The sequence below is a fragment of the Triticum aestivum genome, chromosome 6B, assembly GCF_018294505.1.
Source record: "Triticum aestivum cultivar Chinese Spring chromosome 6B, IWGSC CS RefSeq v2.1, whole genome shotgun sequence".
Classification (NCBI taxonomy): Eukaryota; Viridiplantae; Streptophyta; class Magnoliopsida; order Poales; family Poaceae; genus Triticum; species Triticum aestivum.
Window position 1 is genome coordinate 119,772,983 of NC_057810.1, and position 19,279 is coordinate 119,792,261.

The window sequence follows — 19,279 nt, forward strand, 5'->3', positions numbered from 1 at the left end:
TCAAGTAGAATGACAAGCAAGTTGTCACTCCCACGAAGAAGCCCAAAGCTGAACCTAAAGCCTGAAACTGAGTGCTTCTACTGCAAAGGAAATGGTCACTGGAAGTGGAACTACTCCAAATATTTGGTGGATAAGAAGGATGGCAAAGTGAACAAGGGTATATTTGATATACAGGTTATTGATGTGTGCTTTACTAGTGTTTATAGTAGCCCCTGAGTATTTGATACTTGTTCGGTTGCTAAGATTAGTAACTCGAAACAGGAGTTACAGAATAAACAAAGACTAGTTGAAGGGGAAGTGACGATGAGTGTTGGAAGTAGTTCCAAGATTTATATGATCATCATCGCACACTCCCTATACTTTCGGGATTAGTGTTAAACCTAAATAAATGTTATTTGGCGTTTGCGTTGAGCATGAATATGATTTGATCATGTTTATTGCAATACAGTTATTCATTTAAAATCAGAGAATAATTGTTGTTCTGTTTAAATGAATAAAACCTTCAATGGTCATACACCCAATGAAAATAGTTTGTTGGATCTCGATCGTAGTGATACACATATTCATAATATTGATGCCAAAAGATGCAAAGTTAATAATGATAGTGCAACTTATTTGTGGCACTGCCGTTTGGGTCATATCAGTGTAAAGCGCATGAAGAAACTCCATGCTGATGGGTTTTTGGAATCACTTGATTATGAATCATTTGATGCTTGCAAACCGTGCCTTTTGGGCAAGATGACTGAAACTTCGTTGTTCGAAACAATGGAATGAGATACTGACTTGTTGGAAATAATACATACCGATGTATGCGGTCCAATGAGTGTTGATGCTCGTGGTAGGTATCGTTATTTTCTGACCTTCACAAGATGATTTGAGCAGATATGAGTATATCTACTTAATGAAGCACAAGTCTGAAACATTTGAAAAGTTCAAAGAATTTCAGAGTGAAGTGGAGAATCATCGTAACAAGAAAATAAAGTTTCTACGATCTGATCGTGGAGGAGAATATTTGAGTTACGAGTTTGGTCTTCAATTAAAACAATGTGGAATAGTTTCACAGCTCACGCCACCTGGAACACCACAACGTTATGGTGTGTCCGAACGTCGTAACCACACTTTATTGGATATGGTGAGATCTATGATGTCTCTTATCGGTTTTACCACTATCATTTTGGGGTTGTGCATTAGAGACAGCTGCATTCACGTTTAAAAGGGCACCATCTAAATCCGTTGAGACCACACCGTATGAACTATGGTTTAGCAGTAAACCTAAGCTGTCGTTTCTTAAAGTTTAGAGTTGCGATGCTTATGTGAAAAAAGTTTCAACCTGATAAGCTCAAACCCAAATCGGAGAAGTGCGTCTTCATAGAATACCCAAAGTTAACTATTGGGTAGACCTTCTATCACAGATCCGAAGGCAAGTTATTCATTGCTAAGAATGGATCCTTTCTAGAGAAGGAGTTTCTCTCGAAAGAAGTGAGTGGGAGGAAAGTAGAACTTGATAAGGTAATTGTACCTTCTCCGTTATTGGAAAGTAGTTCATCACAGAAATCTGTTCCTGTGACTACTACACCAATTAGTGAGGAAGCTAATGACGATGATCATGTAACTTCAGATCAAGTTACTACCGAACCTCATAGGTCAACCAGAGTGAGATCCGCACTAGAGTGGTACGGTAATCCCATTCTGGAGGTCATGTTACTTGACCATGACGAACCTACGAACTATGAGGAAGCGATGATGAGCCCAGATTCCGCAAAATGGTTTGAGGCCATGAAATCTGAGATATGATCCATGTATGAGAACAAAGTATGGACTTTGATGGATTTGCCCGATGATCGGCAAACCATAGAAAATAAATGGATCTTCAAGAGGAAGACGGACGTTGATAGTAGTGTTACTATCTACAAAGCTAGACTTGTCGAAAAAGGTTCTTGACAAAGTTCAAGGTGTTGACTACGATGAAATTTTCTCACTCGTAGCGATGCTTAAGTCTGTCCAAATCATGTTAGCAATTGCCGCATTTTTATGAAATCTGGCAAATGGATAAACAAAACTACATTCCTTAATGGATTTAAAGAAGAGTTGTATATGATGCAACCAGAAGGTTTTGTCAATCCTAAAGGTGCTGACAAAATACGCAAGCTCCAGCGATCTATCTACGGACTGGTGCAAGCATCTCGAAGTTGGAATATACGCTTTGAAATAGTTCAAAATGGAACAGTCAAAGAAAGAGTTCTTGCCTGTGTTGCAAAGGTATGAAATTGAGTAAGACTCAAATCCCGACCACGGCAGAAAATAGAAAGAGAATGAAAGTCATTCCCTATGCACAAATCATAGGTTCTATAAAAGTATGCCATTCTATGGAGGACCGGACCTATTGTATACTCTGCCCTGGTTTGGCAAGGGAGTACAATAGTGATCTAGGAGTAGATCACTGGACATTGGTCAAAATTATCCTTAGTAGAATAAGGATATGTTTCTCGATTATGGAGGTGATAAAAGAGTTCATCGTAAAAGTTACATCGATGCAAACTTTTACATTGATCCAGATGACTCTAAGTCTCAGTCTGGATACACATTGAAAGTGGGAGCAATTAGCTGGAGTAGCTCCATACAGAGCATTGTAGACATAGAATATTTGCAAAATACATACGGCTCTGAATGTGACAGACCCGTTGACTAAACTTCTCTCACGAGCAAAACATGATCACACCTTAGTACTCTTTGGGTGTTAGCCACATAGCTATGTGAACTAGATTATTGACTCTAGTAAATCCTTTGGGTGTTGGTCACATGATGATGTGAACTATGGGTGTTAATCACATACAGATGTGAATATTGGTGTTGAATCACATGATGATGTGAACTAGATTATTGACTCTAGTGCAAGTGGGAGACTGAAGGAAATATGCCCTAGAGGCAATAATAAAGTTATTATTTATTTCCTTATATCATGATAAATGTTTATTATTCATGCTATAATTGTATTAACCAGAAACATAATACATGTGTGAATACATAGACAAACATAGTGTCACTAGTATGCCTCTACTTGACTAGCTCGTTTATCAAAGATGGTTATGTTTCCTAACCATGGACAAAAGAGTTGTCATTTGATTAACGGGATCACATCATTAGGAAAATGATGTGATTGACTTGACCCATTCCGTTATCTTAGCACTTGATCGTTTAGTATGTTGCTATTGCTTTCTTCATGACTTATACATGTTCCTGTAACTATGAGATTATGCAACTCCCGTTTACCGGAGGAACACTTTGGGTGCTACCAAACATCACAACGTAACTGGGTGATTATAAAGGAGTACTACAGGTGTCTCCAAAGGTACATGTTGGGTTGGCGTATTTCAAGATTAGGTTTTGTCACTCTGATTGTCGGAGAGGTATCTCTGGGCCCTCTCGATAATGCACATCACTATAAGCCTTGCAAGAAATGTAGCTAATGAGTTAGTTACGGAATGATGCATTACGTAACGAGTAAAGAGACTTGCCAGTAACGAGATTGAACTAGGTATTGGATACCGACGATCGAATCTCGGGTAAGTAACATACCAATGACAAAGGGAACAAAGTATGTTGTTATGCGGTTTGACCGATAAAGATCTTCGTATAATATGTAGGAGCCGATATGGGCATCCAGGTTCCGCTATTGGTTATTGACCAAGAATAGTTCTAGGTCATGTCTACATAGTTCTCGAACCCGTAGGGTCCGCACGCTTAAGGTTTCGATGACAGTTATATTATGAGTTTATGAGTTTTGATGTACCGAAGGAGTTCGGAGTCCCGGATGAGATCGAGGACATGACGAGGAGTCTCGAAATGGTCGAGACGTAAAGATCGATATATTGGACGACTATATTCGGAGTTCGTAAAGGTTCCGAGTGATTCGGGTATTTTTCGGAGTACCGGAGAGTTACGGGAATTCGCCGGGGAGTATATGGGCCTTATTGGGCCATACGGGAATAGAGGAGAGAGGCCGAAAGTAAGGAGGCGCGCAGCCCCCCTCTGGTCCGAATTGGACAAGGGGTGCGGCCCCCCTTTCCTTCCTCCTCTCCCCCTCTTTCCCCCTTCTCCTACTCCAACAAGGGAGGTGGAATCCTACTAGGACTAGGGAGTCCTAGTAGGACACCACACTTGGCGCGCCCCCTCCTAGGGCCGGCCACCTTCCCCCTTGCTCCTTTATATACGGGGGCAGGGGGGCACTCCATGACACACAAGTTGATCTACGGATCGTTCCTTAGCCGTGTGCGGTGCCCCCCTCCATCATATTCCACTTCGGTCATATCGTCGCGGAGTTTAGGCAAAGCCCTGCGCCGGTAGAACATCATTATCGTCACCACGCCGTCGTGTTGATGGAACTCATCCCCGAAGCTTTGCTCTGTCGGAGCCCGGGGATCGTCATCGAGCTGAACGTGTGCTGAACTCAGAGGTGTCGTACGTTCGGTACTTGGATCGGCCGGATCATGAAGACGTACGACTACATCAACCGCGTTGTGCTAACGCTTCCGCTTACGGTCTACGAGGGTACGTGGACAACACTCTCCCCTCTCGTTGCTATGCCATCACCATGATCTTGCGTGTGCGTAGGAAATTTTTTGAAATTACTACGTTCCCCAACAGTTTGCGACCATCTCAGATAGTTTGGTGTCGTCGGGGCGACCATATTGACCTCACGGTTGATCACTTTCAGTCGACTCTTGCTCTCTACATCAGAAAAATCATCAGAGTGGAGTTGACATGAGGGTACTCTCCATCACTGTTCTCCTTGTCCTCAGCCTTGCCCGACTCCTTCTCTTTATCTTTCGGCTGTTTCCCTTGAAACTGCTGGATTAAGAGTCGGCACTGGCGAGTGGTATGCTTTGGGTAGATGAAGTTACCCTCTTCGTCTTTCTTCGTGTGGATATGACATGGTAGATCCATCACATCATTACCTTCCTTATCTTTTACCTTCTTGGGGTTCCAAGATCCTTTGGGCTTCCCTTTGAATTTGCCCTGAGTCACGGCTAGAGCCTCTCCAGGAGTTGCTGGCTCGGCCTTCCGCTTTTGCTTCCGACTGGAGTTTCCTTTATCCGACTGACTCGGCTTGTACTTGCCACTCCGGAGTCGGTCCTCTTCTTCGCCGTTGGCATACTTGGTGGCTATTTCCACCATCTGACTCAGGGTCATATCTCCAGTTCGACCAAACTTCAGGCTCAACTCTCTGTTCTTGACGCCATCCTTGAAGGCGCAAACCGCTTGATGGTCTGACACATTCACTACAGTATGATGCAAAGTGATCCACCTCTGGATGTAATCCCTCAGTGTTTCACTCGACTTTTGTACACAAACTTGCAGCTCAGTCAATCCGGCAGGTCGCTTGCAAGTTCCCTCAAACGTCCTGACGAACACTCGAGAAAGATCTTCCCAGGTGTAAATGCTGCTAGGAGCTAACTGATTCAACCACGCCCTGGCCGAACCCTCTAGCATAAGTGGCAAATGTTTCATGGCCACCTCATCATTACCGCCACCAATCTGAACAGCCACTCGGTAGTCTTCGAGCCAAGTTTCAGGCTTAGACTCTCCGGTGAACTTACTCACCCTAGTCGCCAACCTGAAGTTGGGGGGTATCACTACGGCTCTGATCGCTCTGCTAAAACATTCTGGACCTAAAACATGGACTTGGCTGCTTGTGGGCACATCTCTGTCATGACCACCTCTATGAGCTCTGTTTCGGTCGACCAAACCTTGCACGATGATGGATCTCGCGTCAAAGCCTGGCTCTCTGGGGTCGATTGGAGCTCTCCGCCCAACACTGAGCTGGCGTCTGTCATCTTGCTGCCGATGGGTGTTAGACCCACTTCTCGGAGGAGGAGTGGGCACTCGACGTCTGTCATCACGATCAAATCGATCATCATAGTGGTCCCGCCGGCCTTCACATCCCATGCGCCTCAGAGGCGACCTTGGATTGTGAGCCGACTGAACAGTATTCGCAGCGATGGATCGACTGTGAATCCTGCTACGCGACTGTGACACAGCTGAATTCTGATCTCCTGCCGCCCGGAGCAAATCTCTGATCTGCATCAAGCCTCTTCCAGCCTCTGACTGAGAGGGCTGAATCGACTCCGCTATGCGGGCTGCAGCTGCCAAATTCTGAATTGGGGTTCGATATACCTGAGTTGGTTGCGGAAAGAGATGACGTCGGTTGGAGTTGGTCACTCGTTGACGCGCACGCTCGTCGAGTGCTCGCTGGAGGTTCTCCAGTCGAGTGCGTTCAGCCAGGTTGGCTAAACGCGCCTCTTCCAGGGCACGAGCCTCAGGAGTTTCTCCTACAGTGGGAGTATGCATGGCATCCATGTTCCGGCGGCGAAGTTCTTCCCTCTGTTGGGAAGTGAGTGGCTCGGGTTGGTACTCTTCATGGGCTTGAGCGGGGTCGTCCTCGTCGTCCATCCCGTCGCCGCGGGGGAAACCGGGAGGACTACGGGGCCCGTTGACCATCAGGACCTCCGCCGCTGGAACGCTGCTATTGCACTCGGATGTTGTCTCTACGGAGCCAGTCGACAGGTCGAACAGGCCGTAGAGAGATTCGTCGGGCTCAATCGCCGCGACTTGGGTGGTGGCCGATTGGCGAGCCACTATGTGCCTCACCCATCGTTGGAGCCTCGACCGACTGGAGCGCTTGCGCTGGCGGGAGACAGGGAGGGAGGACGGCGCAGGAGTCGACCGGTATGGGGTCGACGGCTGCCGCAGCAAGACACCGCGGACACACGCCCGAAAGTGCATCGCTCCGCGGACGGGGAGCGCGTCGATGTCGAGTGGTGCCTCCTAGAGCCAAGCGGAGTCGTCGGCGATGAAAGTGAGCGCACCGAGACGGATCTCGTGGCCCTCAACCAGAGCTCCGCCAGAAACCATGATGAAGGCGATCGGATAAATTGCAACTTCTCCAAAAAAAGTCGCTAAGACACCGGCCCCACGGTGGGCGCCAACTGACGTGGTTCTAAGTCTGACAGTAGAATGGGGGTAGGTATGGAGAGGCAAGATCCTAGCTATGGAGTAGTTGTACACACGAGTGTTTAGCGAGTTCAGGCCCTTCTCGGAGGAAGTAACAACCCTACGTCTCGGAGCCCGGAGGCGGTCGACTGATTTCTGTGTATATGAGTTACAGGGGTGCGAACCCTTCTACCAGTGGAGGGGGGTGGCTTATATAGAGGACGCCAGGACCCCAGCCATCCCACGTAGCAGAGGATTAAAATACATTAAGGCCGGGAGTTACTCGTAACGCCCTACTTAAAGTGTCATCATGACCATTAAGACTACTTAATTACAGACCGTTTGGATGCAGAGTAGATCCTGAACTCCTGATGGTCGAGTGGGTCTTGATGGTCGAGTGTCTTCAGGTTTGTCGAGTGTCTTCTAGCCGGTCGAGTGGAGTCTCTCTTGGTCGACTGGAAGGTAGCTTCGTCTAAGGATGTCCTTGGGCATGGTATCCTAGATAGGTCTATGACCCTACCCTAGGTACATATCCTCATCAAAGGGCGTTTGCATTTCATACAATAAAGCGACAACCATATGGCTCCTGCCAGTTGCCGATAACTCGGTTACAAAACATGATCATCTCATACAATAAAATATAGCATCACGTCTTGACCATATCACATCACAACATGCCCTGCAAAAACAAGTTAGACATCCTCTACTTTTTTGTTGCAAATTTTATGTGGCTGCTACGGGCTGAGCAAGAACTGTTCTTACCTACGCATCAAAACCACAACGATAGTTTGTCAAGTTAGTGATGTTTTAACCTTCGCAAGGACCGGGCGTAGCCACACTTGGTTCAACTAAAGTGAGAGAGGCAGACACCCGCTGGTCACCTTTAAGCAACGAGTGCTCGTAACAGTGAAACCAGTCTCGCATAAGCGTACGTGTAATGTCGGTCCGGGCCGCTTCATCTCACAATGCCACTGAACCAAAGTATGACATGCTGGTAAGCAGTATGACTTATATCGCCCACAACTCACTTGTGTTCTACTCGTGCATATGACATCTACGCATAAAACCTGGCTCTGATGCCACTGTTGGGGAACGTAGTAATTTCAAAAATTTCCTACACACACGTAAGATCATGATGATGCATAGCAACGAGAGGGGAGAGTGTTGTCCATGTACCCTCGTAGACCGAAAGCGGAAGCGTTAGAACAACGCGCTTGATGTAGTCGTACGTCTTCACGGCTCGACCGATCAAGCACCAAAACTACGGCAGCTTCGAGTTCTAGCACACGTTCAGCTCGATGACGATCCCCGGACTCCGATCCAGCAGAATGTCGGGGAAGAGTTCCGTCAGCACGACGACGTGGTGACGATCTTGATGTTCTACCATTGCCAGGGCTTCGCCTAAGCACCGCTACAATATTATCAAGGACTATGGTGGAGGGGGGCACCGCACACGGCTAAGAGATCAAGAGATCAATTGTTGTGTCTATGGGGTGCCCCCTCCCCCGTATATAAAGGGGGAGCGCCCAGTAGGGGGGGCCCTATCTCCTGGCCTCCTCGAGGATCGGGACGCCGGTTGTGGGTGACACGGGCCCCGTGCTGGGCGGTGGTGGGGCCGGCAGCTCCGGCTGCGGCGGCACGGACCCGGGTGGTGTTGTCGATGCAGCGAGGGCCGGGGCCGGCCATTGTGGCCAGGGAGGCATGGCAGCAGCCGTCGATGGGCCCGACAGCTGGAGTTGCGGCTGCCCATATCCGGGAGTTGTCGGGGGCGCGGCGATCGCCAAGGCCGGCCATTATGGCCAGTGGGGGTCGACGGCGGGCAGCGGCTGACCGGGCCAGTGGTAGTGTAGAGGCCCGATCGGCGCGGTGGGGGCCGCATACCAGGGCAGCGCGGCCGGACCGGTCGCGGCGCCCGGCGGCGGGGGCGGCGGCTGCCCGTAACTCCGTAAGGCCCGTGAGGTAGAGGTGGATACCCTGGACGGCGATGACGAGGTCATTAAGGATGCCGGTGATCTCTGCCAGGGAGTAGACGGCGGCCTGCTGCGCGGGGAGTGGCGGCGACCGGCTGGTGGAGGCCCCCGCGGTGGAGTCGATCGGCGCGGTGGAAAGCGCTAGCAGCGCTGTGGAGAGGGTGGCGGTGGTGGACAGCGTCGGGATGGGTGGTGGAGCAGACATGATCGGACCCAAGCTACTTGATACCAAATTGGTAGGAGATGGGACCCTACCGGGTCTAGGGCGTAGGTTGTAGGGGAAGGAGGGGGCTGGACGTGGCGAAGCTCGTGGTCGCCGGCGGCAAGGTGCCGTCGTGCGCGAGAGGGAGAGGCGGCGGCGCAAGAGGCGACTAGGGTGAGGTCTCCAGGCTCCCTAAGGGAAGCCGAGAAAATAATGATTGCTTCTTTGCTTGATTAGATTGATACATCTCCTCTCCTTATATAGAGAGGTTTACTTGACTCCTAAGCAAATGATCCTAATAACGATAAGATAATTGGGCTAAGCCCCTAATAACAATAAGATAACTTGGGCCACAACCCACTGGGCTAAGCCCCTAATATGCCGGTCATAACACCTTTCGGCTCTCACAATGTTGTCCCTTAGTCTTGGCTCAGCCCCGGTAGTGATTGACTTGAGAGCCGCACCGGCATAGGAATCGGGGATCGTAATCCATTTCCCAACACCAGTGATGTAGGAATATTTGTAGAGGTATATGTTAAGGTTAGAACTGAATCCAAAACAATACATGTCGCTATGCTTTCCCCCACTCCCCCAAAAAATGATTCTTCTACAAACAATATTTGCAATCAATTAATAACTCATTTATGAACCTTATGATTGAAAATTATGAATGTTGTCATCAAAGAGAATACAATGAGATTTGAGAGAAAAGATGCATTTGCTAGCAGACAAGGTTTATTGTTTCTAGCAGACAATTACTGGAAACATTTTGATGGGTAAACTTTTCAAACAAACATCTCTTTCCTGTGCTATACAAATAATCACTGATCAAACATATACAGTTTGATATTTGAACATTCAGGTCTACAACAGGAACAATTTCTGGTTAAGAATGGTCTTAAGCAGAGTTAATTTCCAATTTCGGGGGTTAATCCGCCATTGTTAGGTTACCCGTAACACACTCTACTGCTAAGTCTTGGATCTCGATTCTCACACATAAATAGGCAAAAACCTGGAGAAATAATGTTCTAGAGGGAAGGAAAGTAAAACTTCACAATAGGGAATGAAGGCTCAAGTTCTAACATTTGAGGTTTCAATTGTGATGGCATTAGCGTGTCTCTCCTAAGGATCTTTTTTTATCTTTTTTTTGACGAAAAGGGGTTTCCCCCCACCCCAACTTTTATAAAAAGCCAAGGCAAAACAAGCAGGCACAGACTGTTAAACAGCGCTCGACGACAGAGAGTAGCTGCCGCAGATAGAAAGGGTTTTAAGGACTGCCCTATTACAAGCTCAAGGATAGTTCAAACACAAGTAACAGCGACTACAGCTCCAGCAACGCCATACTGAGAAAGAGCACTAAGATCTCCACGCAATCCTAAGCAATTCCCCTCTTCGGTGGTCCAAAAGCCTTAAGCACCGGAGAAGTAGCGCACCCTGAGCTTCGGAGCATAGCACTTTCCACTTCTTGATCGTCGCCCCCAACAGGTCCAAGACACACCTCATACTTCGCCATCTTCGCCCCTGGAAAACAAAATCATTCCGAAGATGCCATAAGCTCCACAAGGCAGCAGCAGAAACAATATTCAAGGCTTCACAATGTTTCCTTCTCTTCCAGAAGGAAGTTAATTGATCAAAAGAGTTAGGAACATTAATCGCAAAGATATCAGCAATTAAGCTCCAGACAGATTCAGCAACAACACAGTCAAAAAACAGATGCTGAATAGATTCAGGTTCACAGCAAAAGACACAGGACATGTCCTCAACATGCCTACGCTTAGCTAAATTATCTCTGGTTAGACTCTTGTTATAATAAACCAGCCAGAGAAAGACATGTATATTTGGTGGCACTTTGATCTTCCATATGTCATCTTTAATGACAGAAGGAATCCCTCCAAAGTTAATTAGCTTGTAAAAGGATTTGACAGAGTACTTGTTACAAGAATCTAACATCCAGAGAGGTCGATCTGGAGAGTCAGACAAACAAATAGTCTTAGCAATCTCAGTGAGTTCCTCCCATCTAACTAATGTATTTTCTGTGAAACACCTCCTAAATGTTAACCGTAGCTCACCATCCACCCAGACCTGGGCCAGGGTAGACTCCTGTTGTTGGCAAATACTGTAAAGATCCCAAAATGCAGTTTTCAAAGAGCAATCTCCTGCCCAAATGTCATGCCAGAAGGCAATGCTATTCCCATCCCCAGGAACCCATCTATAGAAGTTCTTAGCAGCTGCAAGGGCCCAAGATAAACTTTTCATAAATGGAGAACCAAGAACCACCCTAGTATTAAAAAAATTAGGACAAGTGGTATTATATTTATACTTCAGCACTTTCTTCCAATCACTGTCCCTCTCATCATAAAATCTTTTCCCCCATGATGCCAAGAGAGCCATGTTAAATTCTCTAAGATTGGGTACCCCCAAGCCACCAAACTCCTTTTTCCTAGAGATCAGCCCCCAATTAGCAAGGTGGTATTTATGAGAATCCCCCATGTTACCCCAAAAGAAATGAGACATTTGAGAAGTAATCATATCAATTGCCCATTTGGGAAATTTCATAATAGACATAAGGTAAGCAGGAATACTAGCAATGCATGTGGTAAGCAAAATCAATTTCCCTCTGTAAGATAGAAATCTCCCCAACCAGCCCGAGATGTTCTTAATAATCCTATCAATAATGGGTTGAAGGTCCTCCCTCCTCAACTTTTTAAAGTGAAGGGGGGCACCTAAATATTTGAAAGGGAAATCCCCCATCTGGCAGCAAAAAACTTGGGCAAATTCATTAGACAGTTGTTCAGAGATATTAATAGCATGCAAATCACTCTTATGGAAATTAATTTTCAAACCAGACAAATGTTCAAAGCATGAAAGAATCCACTTCAAATTTTTAGCATAATCCAGTGAAGTCTCTAAAAATAAGATGGTGTCATCAGCATATTGCAGGCTGACCACACCACCCAGAAAGGCCTGTGGCAGAAGCCCACGAATTAAACCAATACTTTTAGCTTTTTGAAGCATTTTTGAAAACACATCAGCCACCAGGTTAAAAAGAAGGGGTGAGTGAGGGTCACCATGCTTCAATCCCTTCCCCCCAGAGAATTGGGGACCATTAGAATCATTGATCCTAACTTGGAAGGTGCTTTGATGAATGGTGGAGATCACCCAATCCACCCATTTATTACCAAATCCTCTAGATAGAAGCATCTCTTTTAGAAAATCCCAGCTCACTCTATCATAGGCTTTCTCGTAATCTAACTTAAGAACCAAACCAGCAGTCCCAGATCTATGAACTTTATGAATGACTTCATGAGCCATAACCACACTTTCTAAAATGAACCTCCCTTTGATAAACGCAGTCTGATTAGAGGAAATTAGTCTGTCACATAGGGGGAGGCCCTAGTGGTCATAGCTTTAGAAAAAATCTTAACAGCACAGTTACTAAGGCTAATGGGCCTGAAATTCTTCATGTCTTTAGCCATAGGGATTTTGGGGATAAGAGTAATAATGGCATGGTTGAGCTTATATATATCAAGGATACCTCTTTCAAAATCTCTAACCATCCACATAAAATCTTTCTTAATCAAGTCCCAAAAGTTTTGGTAAAATAAAAACGACAGGCCATCAGGGCCAGGGGCACCACTAGCGTATGAACTCATCACAACTTGCTTAATTTCATCCTCAGAAAAAGGTCTCTCCAGATATTCTCTCTCATCAGCACTCACCATTTCATCCTCAGACCAGAAGTTAGTATCCAAATGGATATCAGGTTTGGGTTCAAAGGCAAATAACTCTTTATAAAAAGAGGTAGCCACCTCAAGCATCTCTCTAGTCGAAGTGACCACACCATTAGGACTATTTAACTCAGAAAGATGGTTCTTTCTGTGTCTGTGATTAGCCAGTGCATGAAAATAAGCATTATTCCTATCACCCTCTAGGATTTTTCTATCTCTAGATCTCTGCCAAAGGGCAGTCTCCTCTTTCTTCCACAATTCATCCAGCTCTTTTTAATCTCTCTCATCCTGTCATAATCAGCAGTAGATAGTTGATGGGTTTCAGACATGACATCCAATATATCAAACTCCAGAAGGAGTTCCTTCTTCTTTTTCTTAAGAGCAGCCTCCCTATTAATGTTCCACCCTTTAATCTTTTTCCTAAGATTCTTAGTTTTACATAACCAATTCTCAGCAGAGGATTTAGCTGAGGAAACAGAATTCCAGGCTTCCACCACCATTTGATGGAAGTCTGGTTGTGAGAGCCACCATTTCTCAAACCTAAATGGTTTGGGGGTGGTTGGGGCTCTGGCACCAGTATCCAGGACCAAGGGAGTATGGTCACTCCCCACCCTGGGGAGAGCAACTAAGGTAGAAAAAGGAAAGTATGTATCCCAGTTCTCAGAAACAAACACTCTATCTAACACAGAAAAAACAGGGGAGACCTGGTTGTTAGACCAAGTAAACACCCTATTGGATATAGAAATCTCCATCAATGCCCACCTATTGATCCAATCATTAAACAAGAAAACAGTCTGTTGATTAACCAAACCACTACTCTTCTCCTTCTCATTCCTAACCAAGTTAAAATCTCCACAGACCATAACTGGGTAAGAAGCATTAGACAAGGTGTCATGTAGTTCAGTAATAAAGTCTATCTTAAATTCAGGGTAAGCAGACCCATAAACCAACACCAACCGCCAGATGAAACCATCAGACTTATTTTTAATGGTAGCAACAATTGAAAACTTTTGATTAATAAAACCAACCACTTCAAAACAATTTTTTTTGAAACCCGCAAGGATCCCACCCGCAGTATTATCAGCTGGCAAGAAATGCCAAACAAAATTATCAAATTTATCTATAGACTTGAGGAAACCCTCAGAAATGATTTCTCTCTTAGTCTCTTGAAAACCAATAAAGTCAGGATTAGATTTGGCAATAGTATCACACAGGCACTGAATCTTTCCATGTTGGCCTAAACCCCTAATGTTCCAAATAAGACCTATCATTAATTAATTTTAAAAGGATGGGACAAGCCACAAGGCTTACTTTTAGTTAGCATCATAGGTGTTCCCCTGGAAGCATCAGCAGTGCCCACTGGTTCCAGGGGGGGCATACCATTAGGTGTACTAACCAAATCATTGGGGTCAAAATCAAGGTTATCAGGCAGCACAATTTCAGGATTGTTGTTGGCAAAAACCAAACACCTCTCTTTCTCTACCTCTATCATCTCATCAATAGTAAGTTTCTTTTGATTGTCATCCCCCCCCAATCACCAAATTCATTTGACTCATCTGGTTAGCAAGAATATTTTTATCCATAGTAGAGAAGGATTTACCTTTGAATGTGGGTGGGATTTCCAGATTCTTCTTCCTCTTATATGCTGCAGCTTTTTCCATAATGTTAATATTGCCATGGCCTCTGGTAGCAGGTCTTGTTGCAACAACTGGCCCCCACCTTGACTTGTTTTCCTGAACAACCTCTCCATTTTTAGCTTGAGAAAGTGATTCCAGCAAGGATCTCTTCCAAGTTTCACTCTGGAGAATTTGAACAGCCTCAGGAGGGAGAACCCCCAACTCACCTTCTATCCCCTCATCTTCAGAGTCACACATGTCCACTGATCTTAAAAGATCCTCACAATATTTCATATTCTCAGTATTCTTCTCAGGGGTGATGTCAATAGATTTTCCTTTAATTGGAACAGGAGTTTTGTAGGCATGTCCCTCTTTTTCCTCACAGTGTAGGTCTTGATCTGTCAGTCTACACATATATCCGGAAGCATGTCCATGTCCATCAGAAGATGAACCCTTAGAGTTAACTTTTGTCACAGCATATTCCAGAATAAAGTCCTCCTGGTTAGTGTCTATGTTATCTTCCATGTGTGCATCCACCCTCCCTTGAACATCATATTTTCTTGAAGAGTTTTGTTTGGATGAGAAATTGGCCTTGTCCAGTTCATCAATAGCTAGGTCACCACCTCTTGAACCATCAGAAATATGGTCACCCTGTGTCCCTTCATGTCCTTCTGTCTGGTTCTCCTCAGCCTTCTCATCTTCCTCAAAATCCTCCTCATCTCCATCTACATCAATAACATAATCAACTCCACCTGTTTGTTCAAAACCTTCCACTGTAAAGCCAAGTAAAAACAGTTTCTTCTTCATCTCAATCAGTCTTTCAAAAGTAATTTTGGTAGGGTCTCTGCAAGCAATCTTGACTCTGACATTCTAAAAAAAGTTCTAAACATCCCATTCCAATCCACATCTGTAAGGGCCCCAAACAATGAGGCAATTTGAGCAAACACTTTCCAAGTACACCACTTTGGAGGAATCCCTTCAATCAGCACCCAAGCTTCAATCAATTCACCAAATGGTTCACATCCACCTTTCCATTCAGTAAGAGTCACATTGACATCCTGTGGCAGGGAGAACCCAGGCAGCTCAATAAGATCTTCCACTTTTTTCCAGGGAGGGAACCTGACCAAGAAAGTCTTACTAGATAACCCTCTGATTTGCCAGGGCCAATTTTTAGATTTGCAAAAGTAGCAGAAAGCAATTCCCTCAGCTTAGCACCATTCACTTCTCCTTTCAAGATGTTAACCACTGCACAGTTTTGGAAGTTCAACCACTTGGACTCATTTGCAACAGGGACATCCACATGGTAGAAACCAAGACCTTGAGCTCCACTACCAAAAAAGGCAGCAGTAGGTTGAACCTTAGACCAAGCTGCACAATTGTTGACATTATGATTTTGCTGACAGATAAAACAGGCCTTCGGCTTCACACAATTCCCAACATAGTGCCCCGGTCCACCACAATTGAAGCAGATCATGTCCTTATACCTAGGGTCAAGGACTTGTTCCACCTCAACCTCCACAGACTGGGATGACTGTACCTGAGCAGATCCAGCAGTAGAAGCTGTGGATCTGGTAGGCTTGGGAGCAGGAGCCTGCTCCTTTGTTGCAGGCGCAGTTGGTTTCCGCCCAGCAGGCGCAGCAGGCTTCTGCCCCACCCCCTTGGCTGGAGCAGCAGGGTGGTTGCTTCCCCCAGCACGACGATCTGCCATCTTCACCCCACGCTTAACAGCCTCAGCGAAGGAGATAGAACCAGGGCCAATCCCCTCATGAGCAACTTTGATTTGTCTGGGGGGTGGGTCGAACGGCCGACGAGTTGCAGGAAAACAATCCGCAGCCGAAAAGGCTTTGTTCTCAACAAGGTCTCTCCGGATCCAGCAAAGGAATCCGGATTTTTGGTGGTCTTGAGGTCGAGGGGTAGGGTTTCTGGGGGGCGGCGGCGAGGGGGGAGGGAATGAGCCAGAGCTGGCCAAAGTGCTCCTCAACGTTTTCTAGGTCTTCGGCTTTACGCAATCCCCTCGTGTTTTCCGCTTTCTCCGCAATGACACGCAATTTGATCGTGGGCCCAGGCAAAGCTGGATTCACTCCACGGGAAAGGCACAGAGCCCTCGTTCCTGGGACGGGGTTGGGATTTAAAACCTGGCCGAGCCCCTCGCCGGAAAAATTCTCCGACGAGGTCTCGCCCGCCGTAGAAGCAGCATCAGATTCCTTATTGTATTGGAAGCCAAGAGGGAGAACCCCCGAATCTAACTCCACACCCTGAACTAATGCATTAGGAACTGAAACCATTTGTTCAATCGAACAAACACCCTTATGCATCCCCCGGCGGCGCAGTCGAAAATCCCGTAGCCTAGCTTTAAGAGCTGAATTAGCACGAAAGTGTAAACCCAACTCACCAGGCCATGGAGGAGGATCAATGGCTCGTCGTTGTGTCCGAACCGGTTGGGGAAGACGATCTACTGACGACGCGGGGGCCAGACGGTCCCTGCAGGGATGAACTCCGGCGGGATCCTGGTGATCCCCTCCCACGAAGGCGGCCTGATGTTGAGCCTCGAGGGGTTCGCCGTCCTGAAGTTCTCCCAGCGGGCGGCCTGCCGCGGATCTAACGATTCCGCCTCCTGAATCGCCCAGAAGAGGAGCTCCACATCCTCACAACCGTCGTCTCCGATGAAGCGCGCACGCTCGACGAAGTTCGCGTGGCGGAGGATGTGCATGTGGATCTCCCCCCACGTGTCGCGATCGGGGAAGCGCTCCATCACCACCCGCCTCATCTCGCGGCGAGCCTCCGACGAGTGCGGATCGATCTCGGGCAGCGGCGCTGCAGCTGGCGGCGGAAGCGCCCGCGGCTCCGCAACCCGTGCCACCGGCACAAGCCGGCGGACCCGCACCCCGCGGCGTCGCGCTCCGGTCATGCTTCTTCTCTGCTGTGGATTGGGGGCGGGGAGAGCTCGGTGAGGTGCGGGGGTGGGTAGGAAGTTGTGGATTTAATGGCGGCGTCGGTGCTTCGCCCGAGAGGAAGGGGAGGGGGCGGGAGGGGATCTTTATATGCTGTTCTGGTGCAACCTCTTTCTGAGCAGGGTATCTTTTTTATGTTCACTGTGTAATATCCAACTGTGTCGTTTTGTACCCAGTTGATGGACTGGATGGAATCTCGTGGAGCAACATTGACACTTGGGCATCAAGCACTGCGGCTTGACCTCGTTTCCAAAGTGCATGGGATACAGGAGGCTGAAGAATATTTCTGGAGCCTTCCAGATAAGTCAAAGGAAACTTATTCATGTTTGCTTAACTGCTATGGTGAACACGGAATGGCATGCAAAGGTCTTGAACTCTATGAGAAGATGAAAGTCATGGACATTGTTCCAAATACACTGGTGTACAACAACTTGATGACTTTGTACCAAAAGGCGGGCCAGCCAGAGAAAATCCCCTCCACATTTGAAGAAATTCGAGAAAGCGGTATAACTGCTAACAATTTTACATACTTCACTTTGATAGAAAGCTATATCGCAATGAATGACCTGGAGGCTGCAGAGAAAGTCCTGGAAGAATTGGAGAAAGTAGCTCCAGTTCACTGGTCCTTGTACACTTTGATGGCAAACAGTTACATTAAACTAGAGCTGTTTGGAAAGTCAGAAGTGGCCCTAAAGAAAGCTGAGGAAGTCATGGACAAAGCTGAGTTGTTGTCCATTCTGGCAATTCAACCAAGGTTGAGAGGATCTGGGAGTCTTTGAAGTCCACATTCAAGAAATGCTTGAACAAAAACTATCTTGTGATGCTTGAAGCTCTGAGTATGATTGATGGCTTTGAGTCTTTGCAGCAAATCTTTCCGGAGTGGGAATCGAGTAATGAACATTATGACATGAGGATAACAAATGTTATGATCAAAGCTTACCTTGATAAGGGTATGATAGAGAAGCTGAGGCTATTCGTCATGTCTCAGGGTCATTACAACGGGAGGACGGTTTTTACATATTTGCCGAGTTCTATTTGGACAAATCTGATGTTACCGTGGCACTGGAGATCTTGAGAGATGCAAAGAAGATGCTTACGGCACACAAATGGGTGCCATCGGAAAAGCTTACGAGCAGATTTCTGAAGCACTATGAAGAGTCAAAGGATGTTTATGGTGTGGAGTCTTTCTGCGAGCGCCTGAAGAAGCTCGAATGCCTTGATGCGGAAGCTTATGAGGGCATGGTGCGGACCTATATAGCTGCAGGTAGAACCAACCCATCCATTGCTCAGCGCATCGAAGATGACGGGATTCACGTAGGACCTGAGACGACGAAATTGCTGGAGAGTGTATCCGGCAATTCCAAATGAGTAGGTAAGAAACTTTGTTAGAAGTCGAGGCCACCGTAGACATTTTCTTGGTTATTATAGAGCAGAATTATGACTTGTCGAAGATGTCGTTATCTCGTGAAAAGCCCGGTAGGAAGTATCTGATGTACAAGAAATTGATGGATCTTTGTCATCCCTTGCTGTCACCGGATTTCTGTATTGCCGACATTTCTAGGGCTTTTGGCATTTTACATTTGATGCTCTGTTAGCTCCCCCTGACTACCATTTTCAGCATGGGAGTTTGAAGCTCTCCCTTCACGCACAAAACTAACCCACTAAGAGCATCTCCAATAGCTCCTGTACTTCACGTTTAAGTAGTTTTACGGGATGTCTGGATAATTCAGTGGAAGTTATTTGATGACTACTTTTCTCAGTCCCCATAAACTTCTTTCTGTAAAATCATGTTTTTCCTATTTTCCATCAAACAAGCATACAG

General features: G+C 46.5%; 1 pseudogene; it reads left to right on the forward strand.

Annotated features, from left to right (window-relative positions):
• The first annotated feature begins 17,636 nt into the window (after positions 1–17,636).
• On the forward strand, positions 17,637–18,825 carry LOC123133710 (pentatricopeptide repeat-containing protein At1g60770-like; annotated as a pseudogene).
• The last annotated feature ends 454 nt before the right edge of the window (positions 18,826–19,279 follow it).